General features: G+C 35.5%; 1 long non-coding RNA gene across 1 annotated transcript; it reads right to left on the bottom strand.

The window, feature by feature from the left end:
• Nucleotides 1-291: 291 nt before the first annotated feature.
• LOC116575011 lies at nt 292-3,794 on the bottom strand. The gene is made up of 3 exons (XR_004279555.1): nt 3,670-3,794; nt 3,223-3,332; nt 292-333 (listed from the first exon to the last, which is right to left on the bottom strand). It is a non-coding gene; the product is annotated as an uncharacterized LOC116575011 (long non-coding RNA).
• Between the last annotated feature and the right edge of the window lie 11,966 nt (nt 3,795-15,760).

The following is a 15,760-nucleotide window of genomic DNA, read 5'->3' as shown; positions in this document are numbered from 1 at the left end:
TGTATTTTATCTGATATCTCCAATATCTTAGAGGTGAAGTGACTGAGGCTCCTTAGTTGATAGAGTTGGCAGAGGCAATCAGCTCCCATTGCAAAGATTCTTTAAAAATGGGTAAAGAAAATTTCTAGAGTCATTCTCTGAGGCCAACATTACCTTGACCCCCAAACCAGACAAAGACTAAAAAGGAGAATTACAGACCAATATTCCTGATGAACATGGATGCAAAAATTCTCACCAAGATTACTAGCCAATAGGATCCAACAGTACATATAAAAGGATTATTCACCAGGACCATGTGGGATTTATTCCTGGGCTGCAAGTGTGGCTCAATACCTGCAAATCAATATGATACACCATATTAATAAAAAAAAACGACAAAAACACTATGATTCTCTCAATAGATGAAGAAAAATAACTTGACAAAATACAACATCCTTTCTTGATAAAAGCTGTCCACCATGCAGTAATAGAGAGAACACACTTCAATATCATAAAAGCTATATACAAAACCCACAGCAAATATCATCCTCAATGGGGAAAAATTGAGGGCTTTTCCCCTAAGGTCAGGAACATGATAGGGATCTCCACTCTCACCACTCTTTTTCAACAATGTACTGGAAGTCTTAGCCACAGCAATCAGACAACAAAAAGAAATAAAAGGCATTCAAATCAGCAAAGAAGAAGTCAAACTTTCACTCTTCACAGATGATATGATATTATATATAGAAAACCCCAAATACTTCACCCAAAAGTTGCTAGAACTGATACAAGAATTCACTAAAGTCGCAGGGCACAAAATCAATGCACAAAAGTCAGCTGCATTACTATACACTAACAATGAGGAAGAAGAAAGAGAAATCAAGGAATTGATCCTATTTACAACTGTACCAGAAAGATACCTAGGAATAAACCTAGCGAAAGAGGTAAAGGATCTGTACCCTAAGAAGTGTAGAATGCTTATGAAAGAAATCGAAGAAAATACAAATAAATGGAAAAATCTTCCATGCTCATGGATTGGAAGAACAGATATTGCTAAAATGTCTGTGCTACCCAAAGCAATCTATGCATTCAATGCAATCCCTTTCAAAATACCACCAACATTTTTCACAGAGTTGAAACAAGCAATCCTAAAATATGTATGGAACCAGAAAAGACCCTGAATAGTCAGAGGAACGTTGAAAAAGAAAACCAAACCTGGAGGCATCACAGTTCTGGGCTTCAAGCTGTATTATAAAGCTATAATCATCAAGACAGTATGGTGTTGGCACAAAAACAGACACATAGATCAATGGAATAAAATAGAGAATCCAGAAATGGAATCCCAACTCTATGGTCAACTAATCTTTGATAAAGCAAGAAATAACATCCAATGGGAAAAAAAAAAACAAACAGTCTCTTCAAAATATGATGTTGGCAAAATTGGACAGCTGCATGCAGAAGAATGAAACTGGACCACTTTCTTACACCATACACAAAACAAGACTCGAAATGGATAAAAGACCTCAGTGTGAGAAAGGAATCCATCAAAATCCTAGGGAAAAACATAGGCAGCAACCTCTTTGACTGTGGCCACAGGAACTTCTTGCCAGACACATCTCCAAAGGCAAAGGAAACAAAGACAAAAATGAACTATTGGGATTTCAGTATAAAATGCTTTTGCACAGCAAAGGAAACAGTCAACAATACTAAAAAATAAATTTACAGAATGGAGAAGAAATTTGCAAATGTCTTATCAGATAAGGGACTAGTATCCAAAATCTACCAAGAAGTTATCAAATTCAACACCCAAAGAACAAATAATCCAATCAAGAAAAAGACAGAGGACATGAACAGACATTTCTCTAAAGAAGACATACAAATGGCCAACAGACACATGAAAAAATGTTCCACATCACTTGGTATCACAGAAAGACAAATCAAAACCACAATTAGATTCCACCTCACACTAGTCAGAATGGCTGAAATGAACAACTCAGGGAGCAACAGTTATTGGTGAGGATGTAGAGAAAGGGGACCCTCTTAAACTACTCATGGAAATGTAAAGTGATGTAGCCTCTCTGGAAAACAGTATGCAGGTTCCTCAAAAAGTTAAAAATAGAGCTACCCTATGACCAGCAATTGCACTTTTAGGTATTTATTCAAAGGATACAAACAATTATTTGAAGGGGCACCTGCTTCCCAACGTTTATAGCAGCAATGTCCACAATAGCCAAACTATGGAAAGAGCACAGATGTCCACTGACGGATGAATGGATAAAGAAGATGTGGTGTATATATACAATGGAATATTACTCAGCCTTCAAAAAGAATGAAATCTTACATTTATAATGATGTGGATGGAACTAGGGGATAAGTGAAATAAATCAGTCAGAGAATGACAAATATCACATAATTTTATTCATATGTGGAATTTAAGAAACAAAACATATGAGCATAGGGAAAGCTAAAAACAGAGAGAGAGAGAGACAAACCATAAAAGACTCTTCACTATAGGAAAAAAACTGAGGGTTGCTGGAGTGGAGATGGGTATATGGGTGAAGGGCATTAAGAAGGGCACTGGATATTCATCCTTTCTGATGAATAGGCATAATACTCTATCCCCAGGGGTACAGGTCTGTGAATCACCAGGTTTACACACTTCACAGCACTCACCAAAGCACATACCCAACTTTTGTAGCAACATGGACGGGACTGGAAGAGATTATGCTGAGTGAAATAAGTCAAGCAGAGAGAGTCAATTATCATATGGTTTCACTTATTTGTGGAGCATAACAAATAGCATGGAGGACATAGGGACTTAGAGTGGAGAAGGGAGTTGGGGGAAATTGGAAGGGGAGGTGAACCATGAGAGACTATGGACTCTGAAAAACAATCTGAGGGTTTTGAAGGGACGGGGGGTGGGAGGTTGGGGTACCAGGTGGTGGGTATTATAGAGGGCACGGATTGCATGGAGCACGGGGTGTGGTGCAAAAATAATGAATACTGTTATGCTGGAAATAAAAAATAAAAATAAATAAATAAATAAATAAAAATAAAAAAAAAAAAAAGAAGGGCACTGGATATAATGAGCACTGAGTCTTATTGCAACTGATGAATCACAGAACTCTACCACTGAAACTAACAATATAGTATGTGTTAACTAAATTGAATTAAAAAATGGGGAGAATAAAAAATAAAAACTGGGGGGTGTGGGGAAAAAAAGTAATGTTAATAGTGTGGCACCTGAGTGGCTCAGTCAGTTAAGTGTCCAGCTATTGGTCTCAGCCCAGCTCTTGCTCTCAGAGTCGTAAGTTCAAGTCTTGTCTGGGGCTCTGCATTGGAAATGGAGCCTACTGAAAAACAGATAAACAAGTAATGATAATAGTAATAGTAACAGCTCATACAATTATAGCAATGATCAAGCTCATGCAGTTTTGTCTAGCACTCTAAGAATTATGTTCTTATATATTATTATTATATTCTATATTATTATATATTATATATAATATTATTCTATATATTATTATATTCTATATAAAGTCTGGTAATAACATCAACCCATATGATGAGTACTATGATACCCATATTAGAGTTTAAGAAACTAAAACTCAGAGACGTTATGTGACTTGAGTTCCTACAGCTACCCAAGCGATGTACCAAGAATTTGAATATAAAAATTCATCTTCTTACCTCTCTTCTTTCTCACAGTGTCACACATAATTTGTAGACAGATCAATAGGATGACTTGGTTTTTGGAAATATAGTATTTATATTCTTGAAAGTACCAACATAGTGTCTATGGTCTGTTCCTAGGGTCATAACTGTCACATTATAAGAAAAAACTTTTTAAAGATTATTATTTTTAAAATTTTCACTCTATGTATACTACAACTGTAAGACAAAAAAAAGAGAGAGACAAGCCTTTTAATATTTTTTAGTAATGTAGTCATCTGTATATTTGGTACAAGGCAAATAAAATGAAGGGATTATCTTATATATAAAAGCATGATTTGACCAAAAATTTTTAATTTTTATAAGATGATAAGTGAATTATATTTATCGTATTTTAAGAGTTTGGAAGTTTGAAGTATGTATTTGTGGCAAGACTGTGTCAGACTAGAATACCATTTCATTTATTGATATCACTAACAGATAGTATATGTTTTGTAAAAATCTGCTTAATTATATGATGAATATCATGAGAAAATTATACTTTGCAGAAACACTTTAAGACAATTATAGCTTAATTTTACTTCTCTGGAATAATAAATAACAAGACTGTCCTCTTCCCCCACTGCCAATAATATCTCCAAGTCAGAGAGATCCAGAAGATTAGATTACAAATTCTAATATTTCTTGTACAGTAATATTTTAACATCATTACAAAAGAATAACATTCAGCCCTCTGGTAATTATTAAATTAAGCTCTAAATGTTTTATAGCATGTATGAACTCAGAATAGAATCTGCAGTATAAGCAAATCTGGAAGGATATCAATTCTCACACTTCATCAGCACCACTACCATTATCTGATAAAGGGATTGACCAACATTTTAACTTTAGCATGTCCGAGTCTATAGAATTTACTACCTATTATGAGATCCCATTCCAAGAATGGTCAGTTCTCATTCTTAGAAAGCATTTCTTTGAACTGAATTCTCTAAAATTTATTCATTTGTCCCAGTTCTACCCTCTGTGGTTAAACTAATAAGCTATAATCCTTTTTTTCCATATGGAAGTACTTTTGTTACTTGAAGAGAGTTACCAAATCTCTCTGCATCATCTCATCCCAGATCCCTCAACTGTTTCTCTTGATCTTCAGACCCTTACTCATTCTCTTCTGGAAAAGCCCCACTTACTAAATGTCTCTAAATGATGGAAAGTAAGGCAATGTTATTGCTCCATACATCTAGACTTTTATCCGGGAATCCTTTGGGTGAATAGATTTAACATCCATAATTTTGACTATTTTAGAGGAAATTCAAAGTCCCGTGATATGAAGTAATTAGTAATTTTTCCAACTGAAACATTAGAATTATACAGGTTTAAAAACTTCTGTACAGATGCAAACCACTTAATGAGTAAGAGTGAGTGAGTAAACTTGATCAGCTGACATCCATATCTCCATGGAGCTTTTTGATTCTATAATCCTCAATGTACATATAAAGGTAATTTGTTATTGTGTGTGTGTGTTTGTGTGTGTATGTTTGTGTCAGTAAAAAGTTGCCACAAAATAAACAGTGCTATGTTGGAAATAAAATAACATTAAAAGGTCTAAGAATGTTACAATGATAGCCACAAGAAAGATTTTTGGTTATTCATTCTTTAACCTAATAATATATGACATGATGAGTCTGCCATATATGCAGTACATAATTTAAAGCAATATGGGGTACCTGGGTGTCTCAGTTGGTTAACTGTTTGTCTTCGGCTCTGGTCATGATCCCAGGATCCTGGGGTAGAGCCCTGTGTCAGGCTCCCTGCTCAATGAGGAGTCTAATTCTCCCCCTCCTTCTGCCCTGCTCTTTCTCTCTCTCTCTCAAATAAATAAAATCTTAAAAAATAAATCAATTAAAAATGTAAATGACCAGTGTACTTTTTTTTTTCATCTAGTGATGAATAACAAGTTATTGTTAGGCAATTAACTTCTGGGCTGATGATATGTCCAACAAATGTAATCCTTCATGCTGAAATGTGATTTGGGAAAGAGTCAAGAGAATTAAACATTTCTGCATATAGAAACTTAGGATTCAAAAAGGTCTCAGGATAGATCCTTCATGTGTATCAAAAGTCCAAAGAACTTCTTATGAAATAGGCTAAGGTAATATCATGGATTTTGCAGTCATACACACTATCAATTGAAAATGAAGTTGTAGGACAACAGTATTGCAGGAAAAAATGCCTCAGTATTGGGACCCATTGTAGGCTGGATAATGGTTACCCAAAGATATAAAATAAACTTTCAGAATTCAATAATAAAAAAAGATAAATAACCAAATTAAAATGGGCAAAAGATAAAAATAGACATTTCTCCCAGGGAGATGTACAAATGACCAATAAATACATGAAAACGTGCTTGGTGTCATAAGTCATCTGGGAAATGCAAGTCAAAACCACAGTGAGATTCTATTGACATCCAGGAAGATGAGTAGAATGAAAAAAGTTTAAAAAAAATGTGTTAACAAAATTATGGAGGAATAGGACCCTCATTACTCTGCTCCTCCTGGTAGGAATGTAAAATGGTACAACAATTTTGGAAAACAGACGGACATTTCCCTAAATGATTAAACATGGAGTTACCATATGATCTAGAAATTCCATTCCTAGATATATACCAAAAGAAATGAAAAGATGTCAACACAAAGATGTGTCCATGAATGTTTACAGCAGCATTAACCATAATAGCCAAAAGGTGGAAATAATCCAAATGTTCATCAGTGGGTGTGTGGATAAAGAAAATGTGTATTTTATACAGTGTACTATGTAGTCATAAAGAGCACAAAGTATTGATAAATGCCACAACTTGAATCCACCTTGAAAACTTTATGCTTAATTGAAGAAGCAACAGTCCATGTGTTATATGATCCCATTCATATAAAAGTCCAAAATAGGGAATTGATATTTGCTCAAGGTTGGTGTTGTGGGGAAAGTTACCTCTTACAAAATGGGACAGGGTTTCTTTCTGAGGTGACAAAAGTATTGTAAAACAGACTGTGGTGATGGTTGCAAGTATCTGTGACTGGTGAAGCTAAAAGTCATTGAGTTATACACTTTAAAAAGGGGAATTATATGGTATAGAAATCTCAAAAAGCTGTTAAAAAAAAAAAAAAAAGATGTGCTGGAAGAGAAAGATACCCAAGGGGCATTGTTAAAGTTATAAAAAAAAAAGTTGTCAAAATGGAAAGAAATCCATGCGGAATGAAGGGCTATTCCAGAACCCTCTAACAAATACAATTATATAATCAGTAGAAGAGCTAAAGTATTCCCTGTGGCTGAAGAGACTTCTCATTCATCTTCATATTCCTTGAGCAAGTCAACAGATATCAACCACAATAGGGTCACATAAATGATATAAACAAATGAGGCTGGGGTCTCAGGTGCGGTCTACATAGCAGAGCCTCTCCTTCCATGCGAGCATTATGCCATTATTACCTTCTACCATCACATGTGGCTGATGACCAGTTTGTTATCCATTTGAATGTTTTTTCCAAGAATATTTTTACTTAACTATTTTCTTCTTACAGGCTGTTAGAATCTTCCTTTTATCCTTGAAGACCTGAAATTTCACACAAATAATCCTAGGAATGGATTTTGGTTTTAATTCTGTTGCTGTCTAGCAGCCTTTTAATCCGAAGACCTCTGACTCATTTCTTTTGTATTTTTCTTCACTTCCATTTTCTCAACTTTCCCTCAGAGTGCTCAAATTCCTTTTATATTTCTGGTCTGAATTTTTGTGTGTAAGATCTGGGAGAGAGTTTCGTTTATATCTCTGATCAACACTATATCATTTGAACACTGGGCAGTCATATTTTTAATTTCCAAGGATGTTTCCCTATTCCATGGTGGTTTTTTGTTTTTGTTTTTGTTTTTGTTTTCCATAAAAGCCTTGTTTTATGGCCACGAATTCTTTGACTCTTTGTGTTCACAGATGACTGTGCCAACTGCTTATTTTACGTTAGCAAACAATAGCCCCAGGAGCACCTCAAATCACAGCAAGAAGGGCTCTACTCTGGCATGTTCCATTATTTATTAAGTCACAGTAGAATCCTAGCTACATCTAGTCAGATTAGTTTCTTTGTTCTAGAGGTGTTCCTTCTGTTTACTTGTCATGGGGTGAACAAGCCCACAGTCATATTACGTTTATGGGACTTTGAGTTGGACTGATAGACCTCATGGATGTTGCCAGATTTTTTGGCCTCACTGGGTAGTGTGCCTTGTTAGTACCTGTGGACTCCATTTGGAGCATCTTCAAAAAGCCCCAGTAAAATATCCCTGGATATGGCTTTTTAAACCAGTTCTCTGTTCTGGCCTGTGTTATTTCTGCTTTGTTTCACCTGTCACCACATATATCTGTTTTTTGTCTTCCAGAATTGCACTAATAACTTCAGTCCACTGTTGGTCCTCACTCCTATTTCTTTGCTGTTGTGGGTTTATTCACTTTTGCATACCTTTATTTTCATTTCAATGGTGTTTTCTGTGTCGGAGTGGGGGTGGGGGCATAAGAATTCTCTCAGGCCACCATCTTGAACAAAGAAGTATTAGAACCAAGAAAAATATTAAATGGTGTTTTTATGAACATTATCCTGAATAATAAAGCCATATCTAGAAGAGAAGCAATGTAATTAAGTGGACTGTACCAGCTGGAAGAGCCATCTTTTTAATAAATTTGGCAGAACCTGTGAAGAGTGGGGTTTAGTCAGCTGTCACGACAACAAAACCAGATGAAGCCATGAGTAATGCTGGAACATACAGGAATGGAAAGTCTATCCAGGAGAAGGGTTAAGGAAGGGCCCTCATGACAAGGTTTCCAGTGTCCATTTTTGATAACATAGATAACAAAGAAGCTCTGCATATTCTTGAAAAGGAGGATGACAGGAAGAATGCAATGTTTGGAGAACATTATCATACCAGTTGTGTAAGCAGTACTCTGGATCAAAGACAGGCTAGAGCAGGGAGATCGCGTGAAAGTCTGTTGATGTTGTCCAGGAGCAAGGGTCTAAGGAGCTAGCAGAGGACAAGGCTGTGCGACAGAAGGCAAGAGGTGAGCTAGTCCTCTTGCTGCTTGATTTAGCTCCTATTTTACTATATTTTACTTCCAAAAGGAAAACAGCACAACAAGAACAACAATTACAAAAAAGAAAACAAATCAAGAGGAACTGAAACCCAAATGTCATGGTCAGTGCAATCAGAGTGGGTGACAAAATAAGTGGTTTTACATTATTTTTTCTACTTTTCAATATTTTTTAATGAAGTGAAAAATAAAGGAAAATAGGAAGACACAAGAATTTTAATTGCTAGGTATTGTACTGCAACTATGTGGCATGGATTTAAACTCCAGCCCTACAACTTGCTTGCACAGGTAAAGCTGAGAATTTAAACTCTATGAAGCCCAAAGCCTAATATTTAAAATGAGGTTGATGGGGTACTTGGGTGGCTCAGTCATTAAACACCTGCCTTTGACTCAGGTCATGATCCCAGGGTCCTGGGATTGAGGGTACTGAGCCCCACGTCAGGATCCCTGCTCAGTCAGAAGCCTGCTTCTCCCTCTTTTGCTCCCCCTGCTTGTGCTTCCTCTCTTGCTCTCTCTGTCAAATAAATAAATAAAATCTTATAAATAAATAAATAAATTTTAAAAATGAGGTTGAAAGTGAAATCACCAACTTCATAGACTTCTTGGGGAAATAAAATAGGATGGTGCATGGAAAACCAAGGTTGCCTATTATTCTGTAAGACTTGCAAACTTTTTTAAAGATATGACTCTTACAGGTAAATGTGGCATATCTACACCAACTATTACTTAAAAATCTGCAGTGTTTTGCCACAATAATTTGTACTAATAAAAAAAATTCCTAAGGAAAAATACATTAGTTAAAACAGTTCTAATTATAAAAATTACTCAATGAATCTTGATTCTTATGACAATTTAAGTCATTTGACCATGACTTAGTTTCCTTATTTAACAATTATACTTTAATTAAAAGATGTGTTATATTTTATAATAATTCCAAGGGAGGTAAAATTATTTTTCTAAATCTCCAATATATACAGTCACTAGTATATGCTATTTCTAATTGCTAATTAGATGCCATTAGAAATAATCTAATAATCTAATAACCTAATCTAATAATCTAATGTCCAATTCTGTTCTATAACAAACTGATATGAAACCTTATTGTATCTTTCTGTTTTGAGGACCAAATTTCCTTCTAAAGTTGAAAAACTCAGGCAAAACCAAGATTATTACAGTTACTCAAATATAGAAGGAAACTAACATAAAAACTCTATAACTACTAACATAAAAATATGGTACTATTTATGGTGATTAATTTTCACAATACTGTTCAAATCAAGTGGTGTTTTATATCTCAGAAATCATCAGAATACAATGTCTCACTTCTGTTCATTCTTTATTCGTGTGAATGACTATTTAAATCATTGCTAATAGTTAGCTGCCTGATTTTCACGTCCATGTGTAATGGCTAAGGAAGACCTAGTGGTTGTTGTTCATTATGGTAAGTTGGAGGGAAGAAATGAATGAGTCAGAAAACTAGAGTGCATTTTCTCTTTTTATTTAGGTAGTAAGGTATTCCCTTGAGGAGCTGCCAAATGAAAGTCATATGGAGGACCAGTTCTTAAGGTAATATAATCAATAGAAGCCAGGGTTTTTTCCTTGGTTGATTCAAAATACTTACTAAGATTTTAGAGACTCACCATTATAACTAAAATCATCAACTATTATATCACTGTTAATTTATTGACAAAAGAGAGTTCTGGCTTAAAAAGAAAATGTCATTGAACTGATATTTATTACCATTGCCATAGTTGTCTTTAAAACTTCCAAATTGAGGGGCACCTGGGTGGTTCAGTGGGTTAAAGCCTCTGCCTTCGGCTCAGGTCATGATCTCAGGGTCCTGGGATGGAGCCCCATATTGGGGAACCTGCTTTCCCCTCCTGCCTGCCTCTCTGCCTACTTGTGATCTCTCTCCCTCTGTCAAATAAATTTAAAAAAATAAAAATAAAAAAAAAATAAAACTTCCAAATTGAATGAATAAAGTCATCAGGGTCAAGTGTCTTTGATCAGAGGTTAATAAATTAAATCTTTCAAGGGAAAAAGAAACTTTGCAGAGAAATTACAGGAAATAAGTACTCTAGCATATGTAGAATTTGTTTTCTTATGTGGCTAACAATTCATGTACATGGATATTAAAGGAGGCTAGTTGATAACAGCATTTCTTCTTCAAAACAAGTTTCTGGGGCACCTGGGAGGCTGGGTTGGTTGAGCAACTGCCTTCGGCTCAGGTCACGGTCCTGGAGTCCCGGGATCGAGTCCCACATCAGGCTCCCAGCTCCATGGGGAGTCTGCTTCTCCCTCTGACCTTCTCGCCTCTCATGTTCTCTCTCACTGTCTCTCTCTCAAATAAATAAATAAAATCTTTAAAAAAAAAAAAAAACAAGTTTCTAAAGTGTGATGGATATTTGTGTGGAAGTGTGACTTGGGCATTTGTTAATGAACCCTGTTCCATCAGATGGCATGAGAGCAGGATTTTGATGGGTAACTAAGGCTGCCTTGTGTCCTTTGCATCAGTTAGTAGGGAACAGGATTTCCTCTGAGGTGCTAGATCTCAGTTGCTGGCGTTATCTTTTGCTTATCACACTGTTGTCAAGTATTCTGCAATTTATTTTGATTTGGCATCTTTATGCCATTTGATTTCAATTTTATGCTCCATTATGAAAATGGGTGGTAAACATATAATGAATTTATATAAGAATCACTAGGCTTATCCTTGTGCTGGTGGTGATGAGTTGCAATTTTGACAAACACTTGGAATTACTAATCAAGGGCTGGGTTTTCTCAAGTAATGTTTAGGTTTTATAGTTGTAGACACATAACTTTTAAAAAACCATTATTTACAAACATTCCTGGAGGAAAAATAACTTTGTGGTCATAAGTTTGCTGCTTTGTAATTCAAATCTTTTTTTTTTTTAAATTAAAATTTCTTTTGTGGCTCAAGTATTTAATAACTTGAGATTTCTCAAATGTGACTGGGGAGTTATGCCAGACCCAGCTATCCTGCCATAGTACACAGCATGTGAATCAGCCCAGGAACTATTCATCTCAATGGCATACTTTGATATGAACGTGGCGCCTACACCAATCCGTGTTCTCCTATGACAGCTTAAATGATTGTGTTCTTCTAAATAAAGGGAAATTACAAAAAGAAAACCTTTAGAAAAACAGCTTAATTTAAAATCTGTTTAGGGCTACTGATGAAGAGGTGTTCCTTAATAATTCTCAGACAAAGACAGTGGGAGAATTACAGGTAGGACAATGTCGCAATAGTTCATCACAAAAGATGAATTACTATTCACATTTAAAGTACGGATTGGAATATCAAAGGTTCCTGCAACTTCCATAGGACTAACACTTTTTTGCCCTGGGCCAGGGTAAAATTAATGACAGGTGGAAACCATCTGATAGCCCCACTGACATTCACTCTCATATCCTACCTGGTCATTGTTTTGATTGTGTAATTCTTTTACCAATAGGTAGATGAGAATAACAGTAACACAACTAGAACATTATTTTACATCTTTGTTTTCTCTTTGATTCAAACTTTGGAAAGTAGGTGTGATTATCCCTATTGTATAATTAAGCATGCCATAGCCTTCACAGAGGTTGGGTGATTTCAAGAGGCAGACTATGGTTGGGCCTAGTTTTCTTCTCATCATCATACACAAAAATCCATGTGTTTTCCATATATCATAGCAATGGTTTAGATTTAATTTCTCATGCTGTAACTATTTTTAGAATACATTATAAATGTCTAATATGGTATCAACATCCTGAATATTAATCTTGATGAACACAGGGGTGTTTTGTAAGAGTCCCAGATGCTGCATATGTAAAGCATGGCATGAATGATGTTGGAGCCATATAAATGCAATAATGCACACTTGGCCAACACTTAATGCCTTTTGTTTTGTTTCTTCTTTCCATGTCAGCTTCCTCAACATTGCCTTTAACATCAGGACCCATCGGATAATTACATTTCATCTTTGGATTTTGGTGGCAAAGGAAACAGACAATGCTTTATACATTTGCAATTGTCCTTAGAAATTATACAATGACGACTTTTTTTAAAAGATTTTATTTATTTATTTATTTGAAACAGAGAGAGAGAGAGAGATCACAAGCAGGCAGAGAGGCAGGCAGAGAGAGAGGGGGAAGCAGGCTCCCCGCTAAGCAGAGAGCCCGATGTGGGGCTCAATCCCAGGACCCTGAGATCATGACCCAAGCTGAAGGCAGAAGCTTAATCCACTGAGCCACCCAGGTGCCCCTACAATGATGATATTTTTAAAGCATCATTTTCCCAGTAATACAAATTTTTAATAAACTGCTAAAGATACACTTTTTAAAAAATCACTGTTTAAAATAGGAAGTGCCACATATACTCCTTTTATTTCTTTTGCCAAAATTCAAGTGCAATAATAACATGAGTATACTAAATCCTTTAGTTTATCTTTGGATAGATGCTTGGAATTGTTTTTCTAATATCTTTATACACCCTAGATCACGTGGAAAGGAAAGAGAAAAGAAATTAACTCTTCCTGACAGGATGTTCCAGACACTAGGTTAATTACTTAACAACCAATATTTTACTTCATCTTGAAAACTATCCTTCAGGAAAGATGTTAATATCCCCATATTATGGATGCTGAACCTCTAGTCTCTATCAGCTAAGTTACTGGTCCAACTTAGCAGTGATGAAATATGGTTTTGAATGGGACTGCCCATGCTTTCTGCTTTTATTGTATTATTGGATTGTAGCAGTTAAGGGACTCGGGCTTTATTTTCTTTTTTTCCATAACACTAGCTTTAAAAAGACCTTTTCCTTTGAATAAGTCATTTTCAATACTTGGTAAATATATTAGGGAGGATCTCAGTGACTCTGACAAAATTTAAACTAATACCAGGGTTGATATTTGTCAGATAACAAAACTTTTTTTTCCCCACTTAACATTAAATTCATTAATAACAATACCACAAAATTACTTCCGCCTAAAACCTCATAAAACAGGAACTAATCAAAGCAAACACACTTAACAGCTAATGATGATTTTAATTTAGCTGTAAATGCCTCAAAGGCTAGTAATTAGAGAGCAGTTATACGCTTTTTGTTTTGCAAAATAAATTATTGCTGCATGTTTTGCCACAATTTTCTCTACTTAATTTTGTTAAAATAGTCTTATTTGTGCAAAATTTTAAAATAGATCTTATGGCTAGATAATTTAAATAACCGTATTACAATCAATTTTCTGTTTAAAATAATAGCTCGTGAATATGTTTTGAACAATGAAACTGGCCACAAATGTGCTATTAAGCAAAAACAAAAAGAGCCAAGTAAATAAACTCTTTGCAGTTCTTGATTGCATGGTACTACTCACTTTAGATTTAATGAAGGGTTATTTGTTTAGCAACAGGGATGTGAGTCATATATCCTGACAATATTATGGCTCTAAACAATGAAGGTTAACATAAATCACATATTTTCCCCAAACAGACATGATCATTGGTATTTTCTCTTTAGCATTTAGATCAGTAGCTCCACAACTGCAGAACTAAATTAGAGATCAATGATATTAAGTTACCTTCTCATATTTATACATGGCTGGTTTGAGGTTTCCACAGGATGGGTGCGGGCAGAGGCTTTGTGCTACAGATGTGAAGAACACCAAATATAACACTGTAAATAGGGCTAACACCCATTCATGAAGACAGAATTTTTCTTAGGAGAGAGACCATTAAAAGAGTGAAGTATAGACGCCATAATTTTGAGCCTCAGAATGAGAAAACCAAAACATTCTTAAGGGAGACTGAGAGTAAATTGATAGTTAGAAAAGGAAAGGACTAAATTTGGGGTATTTAAGTATAGCAGCTGCTCTTTCTTCCCCATTTGCCAATAAAAAATGGTCGTTTTTGTTTGTTTAAGATACAAATAATAGATAGGCATTTAAAAAGCATCTAACAATATATATTAAATAAGGAAAAATACCATGGCCATTTGGAACCTCCAACCCTGGGATAAAGTTAATAAGCATGAACTTTCTGATGACTATCTATCTGTGCTTTGCATTATATACTAAAACAAATGGATTTTTACATAACTAAGACAGCCACCTCCATTGTTTTCTAGGGGAATAGTGTATCCCTGGAGGTATGCAATGTGCAGATACCATACATGAGTCATAATACACATGCTATTATTGTTATTTGGGGTATTTTGGGAAGGAAGAGATGTAAGGCCTTGCCTTTCATCTCCTCTTCAGGACATTAGGACAAGAAATTGAATCATATCTATGATATAGCTATTTAATCATATCTGTAATTTAGGGTCCAGTTGTCTTAGAAAAACTAGATCATATCACATCATCTTTTCTTCTTCTCGCTTTTCTCACTTTTTAAATAAAGGCTGCTTGATACTCCGTATTGTGCCTGTATCCCAAATTTTCAATGTTCCCTATTGATAGCTCCAAATTTTGCCCAGTATGTCCGATGGTGAAATTAAAAAATCCTTTTATATGTCCTTCCAACTTGGCACATACTTTCTAAGGAATACACCCATAGGAGAAAAGTTTCTGAATTAAAGCCTAGATAACATAAATTTTAACAGGAAATGTATAACTCCTTACATTTCTTGTTGCATTGTATATGAATAACATTTTCCTGACATCAACAGCATTTATAGATTTTACAGTACTTTATAATTGTTTCCAATCCGACCATTGGCGAATTTTTTTTTTAGGATTTTATTTATTTATTTGACAGAGAGATCACAAGTAGGCAGAGAAGCAGGCAGAGAGAGAGGAGGAAACAGGCTCCCCACTGAGCAGATAGCCTGATGCGGGGCTCGATTCCAGGACCCTGGGATCATGACCTGAGCGGAAGGCAGAGGCTTTAACCCACTGAGCCACCCAGGCGCCCCCAACTGGCAAATTTTAAGTATCAGTTCACATTCTGGTATTTGCTTTTCAGATCCTTGTCCATTGTCCCATGTTTTTT

This window comes from Mustela erminea, chromosome 16, assembly GCF_009829155.1.
Source record: "Mustela erminea isolate mMusErm1 chromosome 16, mMusErm1.Pri, whole genome shotgun sequence".
Classification (NCBI taxonomy): Eukaryota; Metazoa; Chordata; class Mammalia; order Carnivora; family Mustelidae; genus Mustela; species Mustela erminea.
The sequence above is the reverse complement of the archived record's forward strand: the minus strand, read 5'-3'. Positions and strand labels throughout refer to the sequence as shown.